Below are 12,365 nucleotides of genomic sequence, written 5' to 3'. Positions count from 1 at the left end.
GACGTGAGACATCAATCAACACTTGCAAGTGTACCTTGGTTCGGTCCAGAAAGGCAGGACAATTCCAGGAGAGGGCTTCCAGGCCACAGGTACAGAAGGACCGGAGGGTGAATTCTTTTGAGTCTTTGATCAGCCTTTCACTGACTACACAATGTATTATACGTGTGAGACGCAGGTAGAGGCATAGTCGCTTATGCTTTAGTCTGGCTCATTGAATCTGCATTTCTACATAAACGATAGAACAAAGGAAGCGATCAGAAATGCATTTGTCCAGGTGAATGACTTTGAGTTCAGTCCTTTGTCCCGCATCTGTGAAGGGAAGCTATCAATTTGCATTGCCAGGGTGGAATTCAACAAAACTGTTTTAGGGTAAAGATCTTGAGGCCCACTGGGAATTTCTCTGTGGGAAAATTGTGAGGGAGGTGTGTAGCTTTAAAAATATATATTTGTAACTATCTTATTTGGGAATAAGATGGGAGGCCGATTTGCCTGAAGCAGTTCCCAACTTGACTTTTTCCTTTGACTTAGTGATTGTGGGGTTTTGAGATTTATTTTCCTTTCACAGGGTGGGGTGTGGGCAGATTGAAGAGCCAGAGTCTGTCCTCCACTGTGCCCTGGCCGGCTTGTTTTGGAATTTCTGCACTTTTGAGTGGTGTAAACCAAAACCAAAATTCTTTTTTTTTCTTGAGACAGAGTCTCGCTCTGTCGTCCAGGTTGGAGTGCGGTGATGCCATCTTGGCTCACTGCAACCTCCGCCTCCTGAATTCAAACAGTTCTCCTGCCTCAGCCTCCCTCTGGGACTACAGGTGCGCGCCACCATGCCCGGTTAATTTTTTTTTTTTTTTTTTTTTTTTGAGACGGAGTCTTGCTGTGTCACCCAGGCTGGAGTGCAGTGGCGCGATCTCGGCTCACTGCAAGCTCTGCCTCCCGGGTTCAAGCCATTCTCCTGCCTCAGCCTTCCGAGTAGAAGGGACCACAGGTGCCCGCCACCACGCCCTGCTAATTTTTTTGTGTTTTTAGTAGAGATGGGGTTTCACCATGTTAGCCAGGATGGTCTGGATCTCCTGACCTCGTGATCCGCCTGCCTCGGCATCCCAAAGTGCTGGGATTACAGGCGTAAGCCACCGCGCCCGGCCGCCCGGTTAATTTTTATATTAATTGGGTTAATATAATTTTTATATTAGCCGGGTTTCGCCATGTTGGCCAGGCTGGTCTCTAACACCTGACCTCAGGTGATCTGCCCGCCTACGCCCCCCAAAGTGGTAGGCTCACAGGCACAAGCCACTGCACCCGGACCCCAAATTCTTATTTGTTTGTTTGTTTGTTTATTGAGACAGGGTCTTGCTCTGTTACCCAGGCTGGAGTGCAGTGGTGCCAACTCAGCTCGTTGCAGCCTCGACTTCCGTGGCTCCAGTGATCCTCCCACCTTAGCCCTTGAGTAGTTGGTACCATAAGCATGTGCCACCACACCTGGCTAATCTTTGTATTTTTTGTAGAGCTGGGGTTTTGCCATGTTGCCCAGGCTAGTCTCAAACCCCTGAACTCAAGCAATCCACCTGCCTCAGCCTCCCAAATTGCTAGGATTACAGGTGTGAGTCACCACACCTGGCCAAAAAATAAAATTCTAAGCCCCCCAACCACCTAAGTGGACCCCTCCTGTGGGCCAAGGGCATTCCCTAGTTAACCTGAAAAACTAGTTCAGGCCATGATGGGAAGGGTTGGATGTGGGGGGTGTGGGTTGGACATGCCTCATTATACACTCCTCCCTGTGGGAATTCAGGCCCACCTGACCATCATTAACATCAACACAGACCTTAAGACTGACAAAGCCAGGCCAGGCCAGTGGCTCATGCCTGTAATCCCATCACTTTGGGAGGCCGAGGCGGGTGAATCACTTGAGGTCAGGAGTTCGAGACCAGCCTGACCAACATGATGAAAACCTGTCCCTACTAAAAATATAAAAATTAGCCGGGCGTGGTGGTGGGCACCTGTAATCCAAGCTACTCAGGAGGCTGAGGCAGGAGAATCACTTAAACCCAGGAGACGGAGGTTGCAGTGAGTCAGGATTGCACCACTGCATTCTGGCCCGGGTGACAGAGCGAGACTCCATTTCAAAAAAAAAAAAAAAAAGGCTGACAAATGACTCTTTGTAGCAATGATACCAAATTCCAGCCTGCCTCTAGTAGAGCATTATGTGACAGATAAAGAAATTGAGCCGGGCGCGGTGGCTCAAGCCTGTAATCCCAGCACTTTGGGAGGCCAAGACGGGTGGATCACGAGGTCAGAAGATCGAGACCATCCTGGCTAACACAATGAAACCCCATCTCTACTAAAAAATACAAAAAAACTAGCCGGGTGAGGTGGCGGGCGCCTGTAGTCCCAGCTACTCGGGAGGCTGAGGCAGGAGAATGGCCTGAACCTGGGAGGCGGAGCTTGCAGTGAGCTGAGATCCGGCCACTGCACTCCAGCAAGGGGGACAGAGTGAGACTCCGTCTCAAAAAAAAAAAAAAAAAACCAACTCTCTTGGCCGGGCGCGGTGGCTCAAGCCTGTAATCCCAGCACTTTGGGAGGCCGAGACGGGTGGATCACGAGTTCAGGAGATCGAGACCATCCTGGCTAACACGGTGAAACCCCGTCTCTACTAAAATACAAAAAAAATGCGTAAACCCGGGAGGCGGAGCTTGCAGTGAGCTGAGATCCGGCCACTGCACTCCAGCCTGGGCAACAGAGCTAGACTCCGTCTCAAAAAAAAAAAAAAAAAAATTGAAATATTTTACCCCAAATTATATTTCCTTGCTGTATCTTAAAATAGTCCTGCAAGGCTGTCTATTGTGAGGGAAATCTGCATTCTGAAGACCGTCTCCTTGCTTTGCTGGGCCTTTTTCCTGATCCAGGAGAGAATCAACTCTGATAATTAAAAAAATAAATAAACAAAAATCATTTACAGGCTGGGTGCTGTGGCTCACTCCTGTAATCCCAACACTTTGGGAGGCTGAGGCAGGCAGATCGCCCGAGGTCAGGAGATCGAGACCAGCCTGGCCAATATGGTGAAATGCTATCTTAACTAAAAATACAAAAATTAGCCAGGCGGGGTGGTGGGACCTGTAATCCCAGCTACTTGGAACCTGAGGCAGGAGCTTCAACCCAGAAGGCAGAAGTTGCACTGAGCTGAGATTGTGCCACTGTACTCCAGCCTGGGCAACAGAGGGAGGCTCCATCTCAAAAACAAACAAACAAACAAAAAACTTCCAGGGGCTAATTTTGAAGCAAACCAGGCTCAGAGACCCAGATATGAATCCTACTGCTCTGGGGGAGTTAGGAACAGTGAGCCCACCACTACTGGGCCAAAGTCAGGATGGCCCAAACTGGACCTTCAGACAGGCTATTTCTCGAGATCACCTTCAGAACAAGACATGCAGCCCTGCATCCCCCTGCACCCCCTGCACCCTTGTGCACCCCCCCGCACCCTTGTGCATCCCCCTGCACCCCCCTGCACCCTTCTGCATCCTCCTGCACCCCCCGCACCCTTGTGCATCCCCCTGCACCCCCCGCACCCTTCTGCATCCTCCTGCACCACCCCTACATGTTTCCCACACCAAGTTTTCCTTCCAAAACCTCTCAGACCAGAAGACAGAGGGTCTCTTGGAGGCATGAGCCCAGCCATGTCCCGTCTGCTGGCATTGTTTTTTTTAATAATCTGCTTTCCTTCCACCACACCTCGCTTCTCATGTTTTTGGTCTTTGAGCAGCTTGTATATCTGGTGCCTTGTATGAGGCACCATGTTGTAAGTGGCTCAGCCTGTGTGCCTGGTTTCCAATGAAGGCAGAGATCGCACATAGCAGTCCCAGGGCTTACACACTCTCGCTACCAGGCAGGACGGCAGCCACTTGCAAATGCCAGCTGCTCATGGTCAGCTGACCCCGGGGCTAGGACCTTAGGGAATTCCTAGTAGCTGCCGAGACTGCCTTTGCCTTGGGGATTTTCCCTTCCCTCCCCTCTGCTGGTGGGAGGGAAGCAGCATGTGGGATGTGAACTGAAGTGCACCTGGAAATCCTCTGCGTCTGCCCTCTGGGGCTCTAGCTGTCTAGAGCTAGTATTGGTAGTCTGTGGTGCCGCCTGGGTCTCTGCCATCTGGACCTAATGCAGGTCACTCCGTGGTGCTCTCTGGGTTTGGGACAGGACCTCAAGACTTTGCTGCAGTCTCCCCTCTGTTTGGAGGGCTCTGTCTACATTGGATCTGTTTGTGTTTGTGTCTCTGTTTAGTGTTGCACCACCCTCCGAGGGTGCTTGAGCACAGTCTGCATCACAGTGGCCAAGACCAGGTCCATCTGGTTGTCAGAAAGCAGCAAGATAGGCTGCGCCTCTACTCACTAAGTGTATTAGTCCATTTTCACACTGCTGATAAAAACATACCCGAGACTGGGAAGAAAAAGAAGTTTAATTGGGCTTACAGTTCTACATGGCTGGGGAGGTCTCAGAATCATGGCGGGAGGTGAAAGGCACTTCTTACAAGGTGGTGGCAAGAGAAAATGAAGAAGATGCAAAAGCAGAAGCCCCTGATAAAACCATCAGATCTCATGAGACTTATTCACTACCTTGAGAACAGTATGGGGGAAACTGCCCCCACGATTCAAATTATCTCCCACCTTGTCCTTCCCACAACTCGCGGGAATTATGGGAGTACAATTCAAGATGAGATCTGGGTGGGGACACAGAGCTAAACCGTGTCACTAGGGGAGAAACACGTTCCAGGAATTTCCTTTGATTTTGTCATCCTCTTTGGAACTCCAGAGTAGTTCCTGTTTCTGTGTCAAATTTTGTTGGTGGAAAAAGCATGTAAACTATTTTCTAGACTATCTGAGACTCCAGCTGGTTACATACTGTGGCCCATTTTGTGCATGTTTTAAAACGATGGGCAGACTACAATAAGGAAAATTCAGAGCTCACATGGTTAACCTGCAATTGTAGAGTTCGAGTCTTCTAAAGCTCTCTCTATTTCTCCCTTTTATCTGCTGTTAAGTTACTGGTGTTGAGATAAAACTCACTGTTTTAAGGTTACTTGGAAATTTTGTTTTTCTTATATGGTTCAGCCAGTTCTAGCTAAAATATAAACATTGGAAACTTACTTGAAACTGAAGGAAAAAAGGTTTTAAAATCAAAACTGCCATGAACACTGCTTTATCCAAAATTTTGGTCCACCATTTTCTTGGATTACCTATTAGGGCAAACAAAGCCTAGCCATGTGAACAGGTTCCAATTTTGTCAGAAATAACTTGGATCCAGCTATCTTTTATAGGTCAGTGAGTCTGTGATGCTGCCTCATGGCAGGAGTTCCAAGGTGAAAGCTATTGGATCTGTGTGCATGTATGTATGCCTGTTTAGATGTGTTTAGGTATATATGTGTGTATGTATACCTGTTTAGATGTGTTTATGTATATATGTGTGTATGTATGCCTGTTTAGATGTGTTTATGTATATATGTGTGTATGTATGCCTGTTTAGATGTGTTTATGTATATGTGCATGTAGTATTTTTTTTTTTTTTTTTTTGAGACGGAGTCTCGCTCTGTCACCCAGGCTGGAGTGCAGTGGCGCGATCTCGGCTCACTACAAGCTCTGCCCCCCGGGTTCACGCCATTCTCCTGCCTCAGCCTCCCGAGTAGCTGGGACTACAGGCACCCGCCACCACGCCCGGCTAGTTTTCTTGTATTTTTTAGTAGAGACGGGGTTTCACCGGGTTAGCCAGGATGGTCTCGATCTCCTGACCTCGTGATCCGCCCGTCTCGGCCTCCCAAAGTGCTGGGATTACAGGCTTGAGCCACCGCGCCCGGCGCATGTAGTATGTTATGTGTTGTGTCTAGAATGCTACCAAATTGGCTTATAAGTAGATGAGTACTCATAAATTAAGTCCAAATGCCTTTCAGGTTCACAAGAATTTAGTAGTCTTTAATAAATAAAACTTGGACCTGGCAGAATGGCTCCCGCAAAGAAGGGTGGCGAGAAGAAAAAGAGCCGTTCTGCCATCAACGAGATGGTGACCCGAGAATACACCATCGACATTCACAAGCGCACCCATGGAGTGGGCTTCAAGAAGCGTGCCCCTCGGGCACTCAAAGAGATTCGGAAGTTTGCCATGAAGGAGATGGGAACTCCAGATGTGCGCATTGATACAGGCTCAACAAAGCTGTCTGGGCCAAAGGAATAAGGAATGTCCTATACTGAATCCGTGTGCGGCTGTCCAGAAAACGTAATGAGGATGAAGATCCACCAAATAAGTTCCATACTTTGGTTACCTATGCACCTGTTACCACTTTCAAAAATCTACAGACAGTCAATGTGAATGAGAACTAATCGCTGATCATCAAATAAATCAAATAAAGTTATAAAATTGACTTTAAAAAAAAAAGCTGGCTTTAGAATTATTGGTAAAAGAAAAATAAAAATGTCTTCAGTATCATCAATATACATTTTTGCCTGGGTAAATAAGTTTTACATTTGCCTCTGCTGAATGTTTCAAGCTGTCAGGGTTTGGCGCAAACGTTATGAGACTATAAATCCAGATAAAACAGGAATAATCTTTTTTTTTTTTGACAAATAAGACTAAGATTGTTGATTCAATGGAAACAGCTGAATCTTCTGAGTTATTGGCAAAATGCCCATTTGTTTAATTTTAAAATTCTTACTTAGGTGAACATCTAATGTTCACAGACTTTACAAATGGTAAACAAGGGCTGGACATGGTGGCTTATCCCTGTAATCCCAACACTTTAGGAAGCTGAGGCAGGAGGGTCATTTGAGCCCAGGAAATCAAGACCAGCCTGGGCAATGTAGTGAGACCCCATCGCTACAAAAAATTTAAAAAATTCACTGGGTGTGGTAATGCGTGTCTGTAGTCCAACTTACTCAGGAGCCCGAGGTGGGATCACTTGGGCCCAGTGAGGCTGCAGTGAGCTGTAACTGCCATTGCACTCTAGCTGGGGCAACACAGTGAGACCCTGTCTTTAAAAAATGGTTAACAGGAAAATAACTTCAAATCATGACTAGCTTTGTATAATATCTCAGTTTTCAGAAGTAATCTAGATAAACTGGAAAAAACTGAGTACGTATAAGTGAGATAAATGCTTATAAGTGGACTTTCTGTGTAATTTAATATCTTGTCCAGGTGTGGTGGCTCACACCTGTAATCCCAGCACTTTGGGATGCTTCTTCAGGTGAATCACCTGAGGTCAGGAGTTCGAGACCAGCCTGGCCATCATGGTGAAACCCTGTCTCTACTAAAAATACAAAAATTAGCTGGGTGTGGTGGTACGTGTCTGTAATTCCAGCTACTCAGGAGGCTGAGGCAGGAGAATCGTTTGAACCCGGGAGCAGAGGTTGTAGTGAGCTGAGATCATGCCATTGCACTCCAGCCTGGGCAACAGAGTGAGACTCCATCTTAAAAAATTCTTAAAATTACTTTGCATTAAATAATAAATGCTCATTGGATGTCTGGGTCATTTCCAATTAAGAAAAGACTGTGCTATGGGAAAATGTGTTTCTAAAACTTACGGAATGGTTTCATCTACAAAATAACATCTGATAGTTCAAGATTTCTTGCTTCCTGGGTTTTCACTAAAATTTAAGGTACTAAGAATAGGAATTCTAATCAATATATAATTCTATAAATTGTGTTCTTGTTAAGAGAACAAATAATTTTATGTCATTTGAAAGTTGTTTAAAAGTTATTTATGAAGAAAGATAAAAAGAAACTAATAAGTAGGGGAGAGAGTAATAAAACAAGTTTTGGCTATGAAGATGTATTTTTGGTAAGGATAGGAAGAAAAGAAAATAATTTTATGTAAGAAAGGATATTATGTGGTAAATTCTTATCCTAAAGTAAAATGACTAGAAAAGACAGAAATATCAGACAAGTCAGAAAGTCAAACATGTTGTAGATGGTCAGTGTAGGTTGTGATAAGGTTTGTAAAGGGCAATTACCTGAGACTGGGTTATTTATTTATTTATTTATTTATTTATTTATTTATTTATTTAAGATGGAGTCTTGCTCTGTCACCCAGGCTGGAGTGCAGTGGTGCGATCTCGGCTCTCTGCAAGCTCCGCCTCCCGGGTTCATGCCATTCTCCTGCCTCAGCCTCCTGAGTAGCTGGTACTACAGGTGCCCGCCACCACACCTGGCGAATTTTTTTTTTTTTTGTAGTTTTAGTAGAATTGGGGTTTCACCATGTTAGCCAGGATGGTCTCGATCTCCTGACCTCGTGATCTGCCCGCCTCAGCCTCCCAAAGTGCTGGGATTACAGGCGTGAGTCACTGCACCCGGCTGAGACTGGGTAATTTATAAAGAGGTTTGATTGGCTCAAGGTTCTGCAGGCTGTGAAGGAAGTATGGCCATGAGCATCTTCTTGGGGAGGCCTCAGGGAGCTTTTACTCAGGGCGGAGGCAAAGCAGGAGCTAGAGAGTACCGGGGAGGTGCCACACACTTTCAAACCACCAGATCTCATGATAACTCTCTATCATCAGGACAGGACCAAGGGTATGGTGCTAACCTCTTCATGAGAAATCCACCCTTATGATCCAGTCACCTCCCACCAGGCCCTTCTTCCAACACTGAGGATTACATTTCATTATGAGAGATGTGGGCAGATCCAAACCATATCAAACTCACCACTGCACTCCAGCCTGGGTGGCAGAGCCCAGTAGACTCCCAGAGTTGAGGAGACAGCTGAGAAGCCAAAGTCAGGGTGGGTAGGGTCAGGGACAGGGCACCCTTAGCTTGAGTGCCTCCACTGAGCACCAGGCACTCGCTTCTTACGGGGCAACTCCCAGCACTAGACACACACACACACATATATATATATATATATATATATATATATATATATATATATATATATATATTTTTTTTTTTTTTTTGAGATGGAGTCTCGCTCTGTCATCCAGGCTGGAGTGTAGTGGCGCAATCCTGGCTCATTGCAACCTCGGCCTCCTGGGTTCAAGCGATTCTCCTGCCTCAGCCTCCAACTAGCTGGGATTACTGACACCCACCACCACACCCAACTAATTTTTGTATTTTTAGTAGAGACAGGGTTTCACCATGTTGCCCAGGCTGGTCTTGAACTCCTGACCTCAAGTAATCTGCCTGCCTTGGCCTCCCAAAGTGCTGGGATTACAGGCGTGAGCCACCACGCCTGGCCACTGAATGCATTTTAAACAGGATTGCAAGAGACATGTGCTGCGGTGACTCAAGGTTTAATGGATTTTGGGCTGTGCAGGATGTGTCTTTGTTAAACAAGTGCCTGAAGGCAGCTTGCTGGTTAAAAGTCATCACCATTCCCTTAATTTCAACTACCCAGGGACACGTACACGGCCAAAGGTCGCAGGGACCTCTGCCTAGGAAAGCTAGGTATGGTCCAAGGTTTCTCCCCATGTGATAGGCTGAAACAATGCTGCTAAAAGGTTTATGGAGATGTTTGCATATGCATCTCAAGGCACAGCATTTTCCTTTAAACTTATTCATGTCACAGAGATTTTTGTCCATATGTCTTACTGCTGATTTCCTCCCTACAATGATCCTATTGTCCAGCCACTCCCTTATCTTTAAGATGGTAAAGATAATTATCAATAAATACTAAGGGAACTCAGAGACCGGCACCGGCGTGGGTCCTCTGTAAGCTGAGCGCCGGTCCCCTGGGCCCACTTTTTCTTTCTCTATACTTTGTCTCTGTGTCTCATTTCTTTTCTCAAGTCTCACGTTCCACCTAACGAGAAACACCCACAGGTGTGGAGGGGCAGGCCACCCCTTCAGGGGTGTGGTGGCTCATGCCTGTAATGCCAGCATGTTGGGAGGCTGAGGTGGGGGCATCAGTTGAGCTCAGGAGTTCCAGACCAGCCTGGGTAACATAGTGAGATTCCCCTGTACAAAAGTGTAAAAATTAGCTGGGTGTGGTGGCACGTGCCTGTAGTTCCAGCTACACAGGAGGCTGAGGCAGGAGGATCAGTTGAGCCCAGGAGGTTGAAGGTTGCAATGAGCTGAGATCACACCACTGCACTCCAGTCTGGATGACAGAGCGAGACCTTATCTCAAACAATAAAAAAAAAAAGAGGATCAGGTGTCTTAGTCTGCTTGTTATAACAAAATACTGGAGACAGGTTAATTTATAGAAAGCAGAGGTTTCTTTCTAACAGCCGTGGAGGCTGGGAATCCAGGCATCCTCTGGAGGGAGAGAGGGAAGGTAGGCTGTGTCCTCACAGGGTGGAAGGCAGAGGGGGATCCCACACCCAAGACCCCCCACCCACTTTTTTTTGTTTGAGATGGAGTTTCACTCTTGTTGCCCAGGCTGGAGTGCAATGGCATGATCGCGACTCACCGCAACCTCTGCCTCCTGGGTTCAAGCGATTCTCCTGCCTCAGCCTCCCAAGTAGCTGGGATTATAGGCATGCGCCACCACACCCGACTAATTTTGTATTTTTAGTAGAGATGGGGTGTCTCCATGTTGGTCAGGCTAGTCTCGAACTCCCGACCTCAGGTGATCTGCCCACGTCAGCCTCCCAAAGTGCTGGGATTACAGGCGTGAGCCACCGTGCCCGGCCCACTTTTTTTTTTTTGAGAAAGGGTCTCACTCTTTCACCCAGGCTGAGTGCACTGACATGATCACGGCTCACTTCAGCCTCGACCTCCAGGGCTCACGTGATCCTCCTGCCTCTGCTACCCAAATAGGTGGGACTACAGGCCCATACCACCATGCCCAGCTAATTTTTTATTTTTTGTAGAGATAGGGTCTCACTATGTTGCCCAGGTTGGTCTTGAACTCCTGGATGCCAGTGATCCTCTCATCTCGGTCTCCCAAAGTGCTGGGTTTATAGGTGTGAGCCACTGTGTCTGGCCCCAAGTCCTTTTATTGTTGCACAAATCCAACCATGAGGGCGGCACCTACTGTCAGGCCCCACCTGCCTATACTGTTGCACCTGGCAGTGCGTTTCCAGCCTGTGAATTTGTGGGGCACATTCACCCCCCAGCACCAGGCAACAGAGTGCTGCCTGACGCTGCTACCTGGAGTAGCACACTGTTGCAGGCTGAAAGAGTGAGGGTCGCGATCAACTCAGTATAGCACTGGAGGTGCTATGAGTAAACGGCAAACTGTTTCTCATAAATGCAGAACGTTGGCAAACTGACAAACTGCATCTGCCGCCCAGAAGGAATGCCGAGGGCAGTCACGCCTCAAGCGCAGTGTTTCCTGTGATTAGGTACATCTGAAGCCTGTTAGTAACAATATGAACCTGTGATCAATTAAGCAGCTGACCAGTTGTTACCTCCTCCTCCCTGCTCTTGCTACCCAATAAATACGAAGGGCTGTGGAAGCTCGGGCAGGCGGTGCCCTTGCTCACTAGAAGCAGGGAGCTCTCTCCTTCTTCCCCGTGTTACCCTTCCTTTAAAATAGTCCCTTTTGTTTTAAGTTTTCATTTCTATGTTCGTCCCCCTTCCTTCAGTCTCATGATGACGGTCTCAAGTAGTAACAGCAGTCTGCCACAACACAGGAGGTGTGAAATCCACATTACAGAGGCAAACGGGCTGCTGAGGACACTGATGTTGGTGATCAAAGTTTGTGGGGGGCCTGGGCAACATGGTGAGACCCCCACCTCTAATATATATATATCTATATATATGTATATATACACACATACATATATACACACACATATATATACACACATATATACACATATATATACACACACATATACACACACACACACATATATACACACATACACACACACAAAAATTAGCTGGGGGTGGTGGCTTATGCCTGTAGTCCCAGCTATTCAGGAGACTGAGGTGGGAAGATGGCTCGAGCCCAGGAGTTGGAGACTGCAGTGAGTCATGGTGGCACCACTGCACTCCAGCCTGGGCAACGGAGTGAGACCCTGTCTTTGGAACTAAAAAAAAAGTTCCAAGCCAGGCGTAGTGGCTCACGCCTGCAATCCCAGCACTTTGGGAGGCCAAGGCAGGTGGATCGCCTGAGGTTGGGAGTTCGAGACCAGCCTGGCCAATATAGTGAAAGCCTGTCTCTACTAAAAATACAAAAATTAGCCGGGTGTGGTGGCACATGCCTGTAGTCCCAGCTACTCGGGAGGCTGAGGCAGGAGAATCCTTTGAACCCTGGAGGCAGAGGTTGCAGTGAGCCGAGGTTGTGCCACTGCACTCCAGCCTGGGTGACAGAGTGAGATTCCGTCACACACACAAAGTTCCTAGGGTGAGAGATTTCCCTCCCTCCCCTGCCTGGCCCTGCTCCAGGGCTTCATTCTCAGGAAGCAGGGATGCCCCGGGAACACCAGAGTTTGGAAGATGCTCTGGTGGGTGTTTGCAGC

At 47.4% G+C, this 12,365-nt stretch overlaps 1 pseudogene; it reads left to right on the top strand.

Annotated features, from left to right (window-relative positions):
* The first annotated feature begins 104 nt into the window (after positions 1-104).
* On the top strand, positions 105-6,389 carry LOC105496661 (large ribosomal subunit protein eL31-like; annotated as a pseudogene).
* Positions 6,390-12,365: the final 5,976 nt, after the last annotated feature.

This window comes from Macaca nemestrina, chromosome 1 (genome assembly GCF_043159975.1).
Source record: "Macaca nemestrina isolate mMacNem1 chromosome 1, mMacNem.hap1, whole genome shotgun sequence".
NCBI classification, from domain to species: Eukaryota; Metazoa; Chordata; class Mammalia; order Primates; family Cercopithecidae; genus Macaca; species Macaca nemestrina.
Note: the sequence above shows the minus strand (reverse complement) of the source record. Positions and strands in the feature narration are given on the sequence as shown.